Source organism: Arvicanthis niloticus, chromosome 2 (assembly GCF_011762505.2).
Source record: "Arvicanthis niloticus isolate mArvNil1 chromosome 2, mArvNil1.pat.X, whole genome shotgun sequence".
NCBI classification, from domain to species: Eukaryota; Metazoa; Chordata; class Mammalia; order Rodentia; family Muridae; genus Arvicanthis; species Arvicanthis niloticus.
Genome location: NC_047659.1, coordinates 42,526,409 through 42,537,023, shown reverse-complemented (window position 1 = coordinate 42,537,023; position 10,615 = coordinate 42,526,409).

The following is a 10,615-nucleotide window of genomic DNA, read 5'->3' as shown; positions in this document are numbered from 1 at the left end:
AGGACAAGAAAGAGGCATGTTCTCTGATTCCTTGAGAATTATTTTCTGGGAAGAAGATCTCAGTTAAGTAAACAATGACACCGTTGATAGTAATTGCAATAGGCTGTGTGAGCACTTATAACTTCTTAGTAAGAAACAACAAAGGAGTCCTTATTACTCTTAAATATGCCCGATATCAACTGAAGGGGAATAAAGAAGAAGACATACCAGCCAGATGGTACTGGAGAAGTAACACATCACAAGTGATGGCTGTTTCTTCCAGATTTATATAATATGCCAGAGAGAAAAAATGGATTTATGCTATGTTGTAAACACGCCAACATAATAAATTTCAACAACTAACTGCTGGGGCCCAGCTGAATCTATGATTCCTTTCTCAGGCACAAACCCTGACTGAATGGGCGTTGTGTGGCTGTGAAATGACATTGGAAAACTGCAGTTAATAGATAAAGCCCAGGAAGAATGTCCTCAGGGACAAAACTAGATCACAAGGGCAGGGAAGTGTGAAAGGGTCCAGGAGACAATTCACTCACTAGCTCTGCTTGGACTCTATCTTTAGTGGCTAGCTAAGTGATATACAAACAGCATTGGAAAAAAATGTAAATCCCTGAAGTAAGCCGAGTCCTGTGTCTCTGTCTACTGTACCCTGCTTTCCAGGTCCCTTGGTCCCCATATCAATTAACGTTGCACTCCAGGCCACTGCACACCCCGCAACCCCTCCCCGGGAACATTCTATTTTGGATCCAACTTAGATTCTTTGAAGATTTGTTCCATGCTCCAACTGCACTGCTAATGGATGGGTCTCAAAGGACCTTCTCACTGCTTTTGAAAGGAAAGCAGCCACGTCTTTGTCTTTGAGAGTGACCAGCAGAGATATTTGATCTAGAGGGCTTCCTGCAGGCCAGGTGGAAGGAAAGCCAGGAAGAGTTTCTCAGACTACCTTTTAAAATGTAGTATAGAACAAGGCAGAAAGCAGATAGAACTCTGGCAGCTTTTCTAGACATCCCCCCCTCATCCTGATCAGGTGAAAGACGGGCAATTCTATCTCTTCAGTCTTTGTTTGAATAAGTTTTCTATAAAATATGTAACTACTAATTGTGTTCCTAAAACTGACTTAGACAAAGCAATGGTCTTTGTAAAAGATAAGTCATTCGTATAGCTTCATACTTGCTTATAACTTCCCTTAAAATTGTACATTGGTTATTTTAAGTTTGTTCTACTAAGGCAAAACATGAGCATAGTTAAAAAACCCATATTTGCATTAACCGATTCATCTTCCTAAATACTGTTTCAAAATTTTAAAAAATTTCAATTATTCTCACTGTCATTTAGTTTTAAATTAATTTACTCTATTTCATCTAACTGATTTGCAGGTTAAATTTGATGTTGATCTCTAATGACTCAGTTTCTAACAGTATTGCTACCATTTCTAACGTGAAAACTGATAATCATCATATTCTTCCTCTCGTTTCGTGAAGTCATGGTGTCAACAGATCACTGGTAAAATCCACAGCAGCTAGATTCACTACTATGATTCTTTTAAATCCAAAAGACAAAGAGAGAAATATAACTTGTTATATATGTTTGAGTTAACATTAGAAGGGCTTCTAAATGTTTTAACTTTAACTCATTTTCCCCTGTTTTGAATTGTTCCAAGGTATATACTGTCTCTGTTGCCCGAACTGTGTGTCCTCAGAATAGATTATCTATCTGCCATATCCATTCTGACATTAGAAAGTAATCCTTGCTTTTTGTGGTGCCTCATGCTTGCTTGTTACAAAAGCCTTTTTGTCCTAAGTGTCCCCCTCAGCTCAGGAACTTGTATGTTTGCTTTTCCCTGGGCATAACCCATTTTTTTAGTAACTTCTTAAGCAAGAACAGGTATGAGACATTTTAAATGCATACAAAATTGATTTGGGAGAACTTCTATGTCTGAAAATGATCTGTGTAAGTTAGCTTAGTTCTGTATAGAATACTAGACTGGAAAAAATTTCTTTAGCAATTTGAGTATACATATTTACATTCTAGTAGATTTTCATGCTGATACTGACAAGTCTCATATCATTTATAGCCCAATCTCCAGATGTTTTAATATATAGATTTTATAGGAATAATAAAACACTTCATTTCCATAATTTCTACTTTGATTTCAAAAAAATATTATATATAATAATATTATATATAATTTATATATATAATATTATATATAATTTCTTATATATAATATTATATATATATTCTATATTATATATAATTTCTTTACCTCCTCACCTATATTCTTTTTTACATCTATTTATTTTATATTTATGAATGTTTGCCTGTATGTATGTATATATGTATGTATGTATGTATGTATGTATGTATGCCACATGCATGCTTGGTGCCTGCAGAGGCAGGTTCCCCTAGAATTGGAGTTTTGGTTGATTGTGAGACTCCATGTCACTGCTGGGAATTGAACACCTGTACTCTGTGCAATCAGCAAGTGCTCTAAACCACTGTGCCATCACTCCAGCCCCAGGTTTTATTATTTTGAGGTATTTTCACCTCTTATGACTACAGAGCCTATAAGAACAGTTGCTTTGCCAACATTTTGTGTGTGTGAACTTTTATGTCAATGTGTATGTTTCTACAAATATGTAAAGACCATAGGACAGCCTTTGGAATTATTTTTATTCTCTACCATAGTATTTCTGAAACTATCTTACCATATGTATATTTTGTTTATATAGTGTAGGTGTGGGTGGTAAAAAAAGATGTAAAGACCAAGCCAACACACACACTTTGATCTACAGTTTTGCCTGACTACAAGATAATGCCGATGCAATGGCAGCACTAAGGTTTTGGGCATAACCCAAATCAATATCTTATTTTACTTAAAACACGCTCCATACCCAACACTTTTTGGGTCATCTAGCACCAGAGACTAGATAGCTCAGGGTTCTAGGATAAAACTAAATAATATTAATCTAAAACAAAACAAACAAATTGTAGTAATAAAATGACTCTTAATGACATTCTGCTATTCTCACCAGAGAAGATTGCTCCTGTCATGGATAGGAACAAATACAGAGACCCACAGCCAGACATTAGGTAGAGAGAGAATCCTAAACAAGATGCCGTTATCAAATTCTTCCACTCATGGCTTCAGAAAACCCTAAAAAGATAAAGCAGGAAGAGTGTAAGAGCCAGAGTGGGTATACATTTTTAATCAACATAATCAAAATTCATATAAATTCATAGATTGAGGTAGGAGGCACAGGACCTACACGGGTCTGTACCAAGTCTTCTGCATATATATTACGGCTTCCAGTTTAGTGTTTTTATGGGATTCCTGCGTGTAGGAATTAATTGTTCTCTGATTCTTGTGCCTTCTCTTGGATTTGTCCCCTTCTGTATGATTTTCTAGTGCAATTCCAATGTGTCAGTTTGTTTTATGTTATTATAGTTTATTTTGCTATATTTTATTACGAGGTCCTAGAAACCTGTACTTTTCTAATAAGAAACAGACAGGGAATAGATTGGAATTGGAAAGAAGGTGAGGAGGAACAGGAAGGAATGAAGAGGGAAACTCATAACAGGTTATATGATGTGGGAAAAGAATTGATTTTCAATAAAAGAAAAATTAATGGTCTTTTGTTTCTGTCATATATCAAGGGAGTATACAGTCATCATGCCTCCATTTTCTTCAGGGTGACTCAGCTTTGTTACTCAGACTTCTGAACTATAAAGGGGACATCTGTCACTTAAATTTGCTTATGAACGTTACTGTTTTTACCTCCACTGGGTCAGTTCTTCCAGTATATTTACTTACATGATCTTTTTCTGCCATCCTGAAAGCATTCTTCAATTCAACAGTGGCTCTAATTTTGTGATGAGTAAATAAAAAGTTGCATGCTCTGTGCACTGAGGAACTGTATGATGGTTGAAGACACTGATCTTGGGGATGAGATGCTTTGTTTTCTGTTGATCTGGGGATTAGTTGACCTATCCATTACTCATACTTGTGTTAAATTTTTGAGAATTTTGTACAATGCATTTGGATGATTCACGTTCCTTATTATAGACATCAAATGCTAATATTGTTGGTTTTAGAGTGTGGTACAGGTCATATACATCAGAGAAAGACTTTAGAATTGGCCTTGTAAAATTCAGAACATGACAACTAAAGTTCTCAGACATAAGGGAGAAATTGCACCAAAGGACCATTTTTTTTTCCAACATTACCCAAGTGCTGTTTTCAGTCAAGCTTTTATCTTTGACTGTTATTATTATACCAGATACAAAAATTTTAAGATACAAAACTTCTAGACCATCTATTTTTCATTTTAAATTGATTGTGAGAGGAGCTGAAGGGTGGGTTGGAGTTGAACTTCTGCTGACCTAAGATTCTCAGAGAATGTTCTGTTTGTAGCATTCTGCCTTGTCCAGTTGCACTGTGACCAAATATCTTCACAATGATATAGAATTGTCTACAAAAAAAGCTAACTTGATTCTTACCAATATCACTTTCTACAGATAGTGAATTTGTTGTTGCTTTTTTTTTTCTTGACCGAGTCATTTATCATTAGTCTGGTACACTCCATTCTGTCTAACTGAAACTGGTTTTGTAGATCTTTTATACTTTCACTGGAAATGTCCTTAGGAGTCAAGATATTTCTATTTTTTGTCTTCACATTTTTAATAGAGAAATAGATTTCAGCTGATATTTTATCTAACCAAAAACAAAGTGGTAGAAAAGAAAGAAATAAGTTCAGTTAGATGGCTCAGTGAGAAAACACACTTGGGACCAAACTTGATGACAAGGATTCCGATCCCAGAAGCCAAAGTAGAAAACAAAAAACAACTCCAGCCAGTTGTGTCATGCTCTGCCACGGTGAGCAAGTGAGTGTGTGTGTGTGTGTGTGTGTGTGTGTGCATGTGTGTACATACACTCATGCAATGATAAATAAGTAAATTGAAATAAATATATAATTTGAAAAAATAAACAGTTTACAAAACTAATGAAAATCTAATACTATACTGAACTATCTGAACTTATCACCTGATAATTCCAACTTATGTGAAAGAAATATTACATTTGGATGTTTTATTTATAAGTACATTCATTAGACATCCTGGAAACAGTGATAGATCACAAAGGACAGAGAGTCAGCAAGTTTGAGTAAGCCAAATTCTTTGGAATGCTGTGGCCCTCTACTAACTGTTTGAGAGACACAAACTCTGCTATTTTTCAGTTACTCTTATGTTAGATCATAGTACTAAAATCTAACTTGTTTCCATGGTATAAACATATTAACAATTTCACAGGTATGCAGGCAATGAAAATATAACTTCCAGTAAGTTACAACAAGCTGTAACTTACCAATTATGTTTTCTATTTTATTTTTATCGCTTGGAGTCCTCTGGGCCTCTCTCAAGCCTGTCTGGGAAGTACTTGCATGTGGCTACTGAACATGTAATTGAAACTGGAATGAATTGTGGTTAGGAGCATTTTGAACATGAACTCCAGACAGGCTAATAGCTTTTATAGTCTGATTCCTAGGATCAGGGCGGTGTTATAAAATCAAGGAAGGTATGAAACAGCTCAAAAAGTCCCGTATAAGTAGAAATTCCCTCATTATATATTTAATATCTTTTCTAAACTTAAATATTTAATTTAAATTTCCTCTAATTTTCTTTAGTGATTATGTCTAGATTTAGAAGACATTTGGAAACTCAAACTGAGATACTGTGTTTATTGCTTATATATCCCAGGGCTCCAAGAAACTAGAATTAGTTTAAAAACTTTTTTGACGTATGGTTAATGTATCTCCCCAACTATTATAAGGATACTCAAATATCTGCAATTAGCAATAAGCTGTCTTTCACATCTGGGAATCTGGGATTCAGGCTGTTTACATTGTTCTCTCTGAGTGTCAAACTTTTCCAGTTTTACTCAGCAACCAGGCCCACATTCCAACAACTACATAACAGAGGACAGGGCTGAAGACTGTGATAAGGTTTTCTTGAGGCAATGCCAAGGAACTCAAGTTTATAAGTAGTGTTGTTTATAGAATTCTATGTATATACAAAGCATGATAAGAAAGCAACACTGTCTTTGTGTGTAAGACTTTAGCTATTGAAGATTTTTCTAGTGATATTTTAAACTACACCTGAAGAATCAGTTAGCATTTGCAAAAAAAAAAAAAAAAATCCATGTGAATTTAGAAGAATTACCAATTCTGGGGTAGGCAATGTAGCTCAGTGTTATGGTGCTTGGCATAGCATGAGAGACAACGTGGGTTCAACCTCCCACATTCCAAAGTAAAAGGATATACAAAATGCCAACCCCCAGGAAGACATGCTTCTACAATATGATTTATAATTTATTCATCCTTAAAAGCTATTGTCCTAGTTTTGACAACAGTCCAAAAGCCATATGTATTCCTTATCATCCCTCAGCAAAGATAAAGAAAGGATGCTGACTAGTCAGGGCATCCACCCTACAAATTCATGTTGAAGAAACAGCTTCTTTCTTGTATTGTTAATTGACAAAATAAACAATTGGGTATGTTTGTGAGCTACACTGTTGTGTTTTGACATCTGAATGCATTGTGAAAATAGTCAAACTAATTAATATATCCATCACCTCACTGATGTTATTGTGTGTATGAGGAGAATTTTAAAAACATGTTCTAAGTAATTTTGATATATGTAATAATATTTCCTTTACTGCATGAACTTACATTCCTATCAACTTTATAGACCTGTCCTATTTTTTGTATCTCTGTCAAGTATTTCTTATAGATTGCTTTATTTATAATAAAACTTCAATAATAACTTAGTTATGGTTTTTAACTCTCCATGAATTTGTGGAACTGTGACAGGTGATGACTCTTTACCCAGATAATTACTCCTAATGGATATGCATGTAAACATTCACTCAACTTTTACTTTTTACTCAGTTTATGATTTGAATTTATGTGTGAACTTGTGATGAATTTTTTACCAAGTGATCATGTATTCTGAAAGATCGATAAGTGCTGAGGACAGAGAGAGAAGTGCGAATTTCTTTTGTTCCACTTAGCATCACCATGGTCAATTCCTCTTTCCCAGTTTTTCTTAGAGTGCTTTCATAGGAAACATTTTACAACTTAGAAATAGGAGTTAAAAATCATTTTTTCAACATGTCCCTTTTTCTTCCTGTGATTTGAACTAGCAAACTGAATGTTAGAGCCATGCAATTCCTGTGGAGACAGAACAAAGGCTGCATTACTTTATCCCCCACCCCCTGCTGTTAGACTACAGGTGTTAATCCCCTAAACCAGTGACTTTTAACCCTCAGAATGAATAAGAAAGTTTTTAGGACTCTTTAGAAGTTACCATCAACATTCAGTCTAGTTAGAGAGCTTGAACATCCAGAGACCATCAGTCTTAAAGCTCCACCAGAATCCCACTCTGTGTCTCCTTTCAACTCGATCCAAACCAGGGGGCTCCTGGCAAATACATACACATATACAACCTGCTAAAACCCCTGTATTCTTACTAGTGTGCACATGATTGCATACAGGGCTGACTACTTCATATTGGACAGTTAATTAGGAGGATCACTCCTGGCGAAGACTACTTTCCTGCTTTCAGAAGGTCATAGCTGTGGACAATTCTTTGTCAAAGGGTTGGGCCCCAGTAAGATTTTCTCCTCCAAAATAGAATGTCTATTGAAGTTGCCATTGTTCAGGATTTGTTTAAGCATCCATATTGTAGAGTTATGATAAATTTAGCTTCTTTGTTGGTTCTAGGGTATTTGTCCTCATAGGAGACCTTCTGGTCCTCTCGCTATTGCAAGTCTCTCCTAACTCCTTCTATGATAATCACTGAACTTTGGGTCCAAGAGTTCCACTGTAACTGCATCCATTGGGGATTGAAAACCCACAATCTGCTGTTGTCTTCATTTTAATGAGTTTTGGATTTCTGTAATAGTTTCTGTCTGCTCCAAAGAGAAGCTCCTTCGATGGGGATTAAAAGACATTTTTCTCTGTGGGTATAAGGATAAATTTTTAGAGTACAGTTAGAGATTATGCTGGTTTAGTAAAGTGTAGAACAAGTTCTTTTTTTACCTTCCATGACCTCACTAGCCCTGAGTAGCTGACCAGGTTTCCATTACCAGATATGGTTTCTTTCCTACTGAAAGGGACTTAAATTCAATTAGACAGCTGTTGCTTCAAATCCAGACATGGGTGCTCCATTGCACACTTAAGCATGCACCACAACTGGGCAGGAATATTAGTTATTTCCTTTCTCTGGTAGATTTCATAGGATCTTCTAATAAATATAAAAACTGGTCTTTAGGAAGAAAAGAAAGCTTTCAAGTGAGATCCCACTCAAATCCTCCAAGTTCATTGTGCAAAATGCATGGTGTCTTCAAACTCTGAGAAGAAACCAAGGGCAGCAGCAAAAGAACGATTTTGAGACTCTCTAATGTGATATGGGGAAGAGAATCCTCTATTAGGGACAAACCTTATAATTCCTCTCTTGAGTCTCTTCTGCACATGGATGTAAAGGTTGTTAAAAGTGGTGGCAAGAATTTGGATGGAGAAGATACTACCAACCACAAAATAAATTATGTTAGATGTATTTTTAAATTAAACATAATTACATCATATTCTCCTTTTTTCCCCTCCAACCCTTTCTATGCACCTCCCAGATACTCTCTCTCAAATTCATCGTCTCTGGTTTATATGTATATGTGTATGCATAATCATAATTTGTATATATTCACAATGTACATATATATGTTAAGATGAACTTAACAGAAGATAGGTGAAGCCCAAGGTGTAGTTTCAAAAAAGAATGTACTTGTATTTGGTAGAATTGTTTGATATTTTACTGTGTTTATATTTATTCAAGGCTATGCAAATTCTGGGATGGTTATAAAGATAAAAACAAAGTCCAGATCCACCTGCATTTGTGGTACTGATCTGTTGGTATTAGAATAAACATCCCCTGTTTACAAATGGTATAAGAAAAATAGTGCTCCCAGGTCAGGGGGCTAGTTAAAATAGTATGTTTTACTTGATGAGGCAGAATAATATGTCCAGAGCATCTGTAATTTGAATATGTGCAAAAGACAAAACAGCTTAGAAAATACAGTAAGATGGTCTATCATATCATATCATATCATGAACCAGACTAGACAAAGTCCAAAACAAGATGTGTAGAGCAGGGTCCACCTTCCACAAATCTTTCTGTTGACAAAAGCAGAGATGGTTTTAATTTACTCCTTAGAACATAATTGTAAGAATATTTCAGCAAATTCCATGATCCCTTCAAATAACTTATTAAATGTTTGAGATATCAGGTGGGTATTGCTAAAGAATGTCATACAAATTTTAATTTGGCCAAGCCCACAGCTTATTGCCCCCCCTTCCAATGTCTAAGCTTCCCCCCTCCAACTATTTTCCCTCTGAATTTTGTATACCCAAATTTCTAACAGTCACCAATGGCTGCTCAGATAGAGATAGGATATTTGAGCTCTGCCCCGAGCTGTTCCTGGGTTTTGTTCCTTGCTCTTAAACCAGTCATGTGCATTCAGCAATAGTACTGAACATTTATGTGTGCCATATCCATTCATGTCTTTGTAAATACTGTTTCACTGTAGATGTCCTGTATTTTTGGATCTTGTATTTCTTTCACTTTTTCCATAATGTGTCCTGTGCTTTGGTAGGATAGGTGGTAGTGAGAGGGTGTGATACTCCTTTTAGAACTAAGCATTCTATATCCTCTGTGGGTTGGCCAATTGTTAGTCGCTGCATAAATCCATTTAATGAATATAGAAACTTCTTTGAAGAGGGTTGTAAAATGCACTAATTTAAATTTAAAATGATAAGATTTTAGAGTACAGTTTATTACTTTGTTCATTCAGCTTAATGAAGCATAAAGTTCTTTCTTAGCGTCTGTGATCTAGCTGGGTACTACTTTGGGACCCAGATAACAATGTGAGATTTAAGTTCTGTCTTGTGGAGTGGGCTTTCAGTTCAGTCAGTAAGTGGTTGGATAGTCTAACAACATGTGTAGTACAATGCAATAGTGGGTATATCTTGTCAGGCCTGGAGGTTTTACATAGGCCCCAATAGCACGTTGAAAGCTAACCAGTAGGGATAAAGCTTCCAGGTCAATGCTAGATTTATTTCCCCATCTTATGACTCAAATATATGGGGTCTTCAGGAACAGGATCTATGATCAATTTCTTAAGAGCATCCAAGAGGAATAGCAGTGGTGTATAACGTTGGAAATGGTGTCTGTGAGACATGGTGGACAACTTAAAAATTGGTAACCCATAGCTGGCCCTGTGCATCATGAAAGCCTGGGAAAGGCAGTATCCCCCCATTCTAGGATAACTCTATTTAAACCACTTTTAAACACACACACATGCACACACACACAAACACCTATAGAAATTTTCCATATGACATTTGCCTACCTTTAAGAATGTTTTCCAAAATTGTCTGTTGAGTTTATTTTATGTTTAAATATACTAAAACATACACAAGATTGTATTGGTAAGCATGGCAGATTGCCCCAAGAGAAAGCTTTCCACCCTAGGAAATGTATTTTTAATAATACTACAAAACTTGGG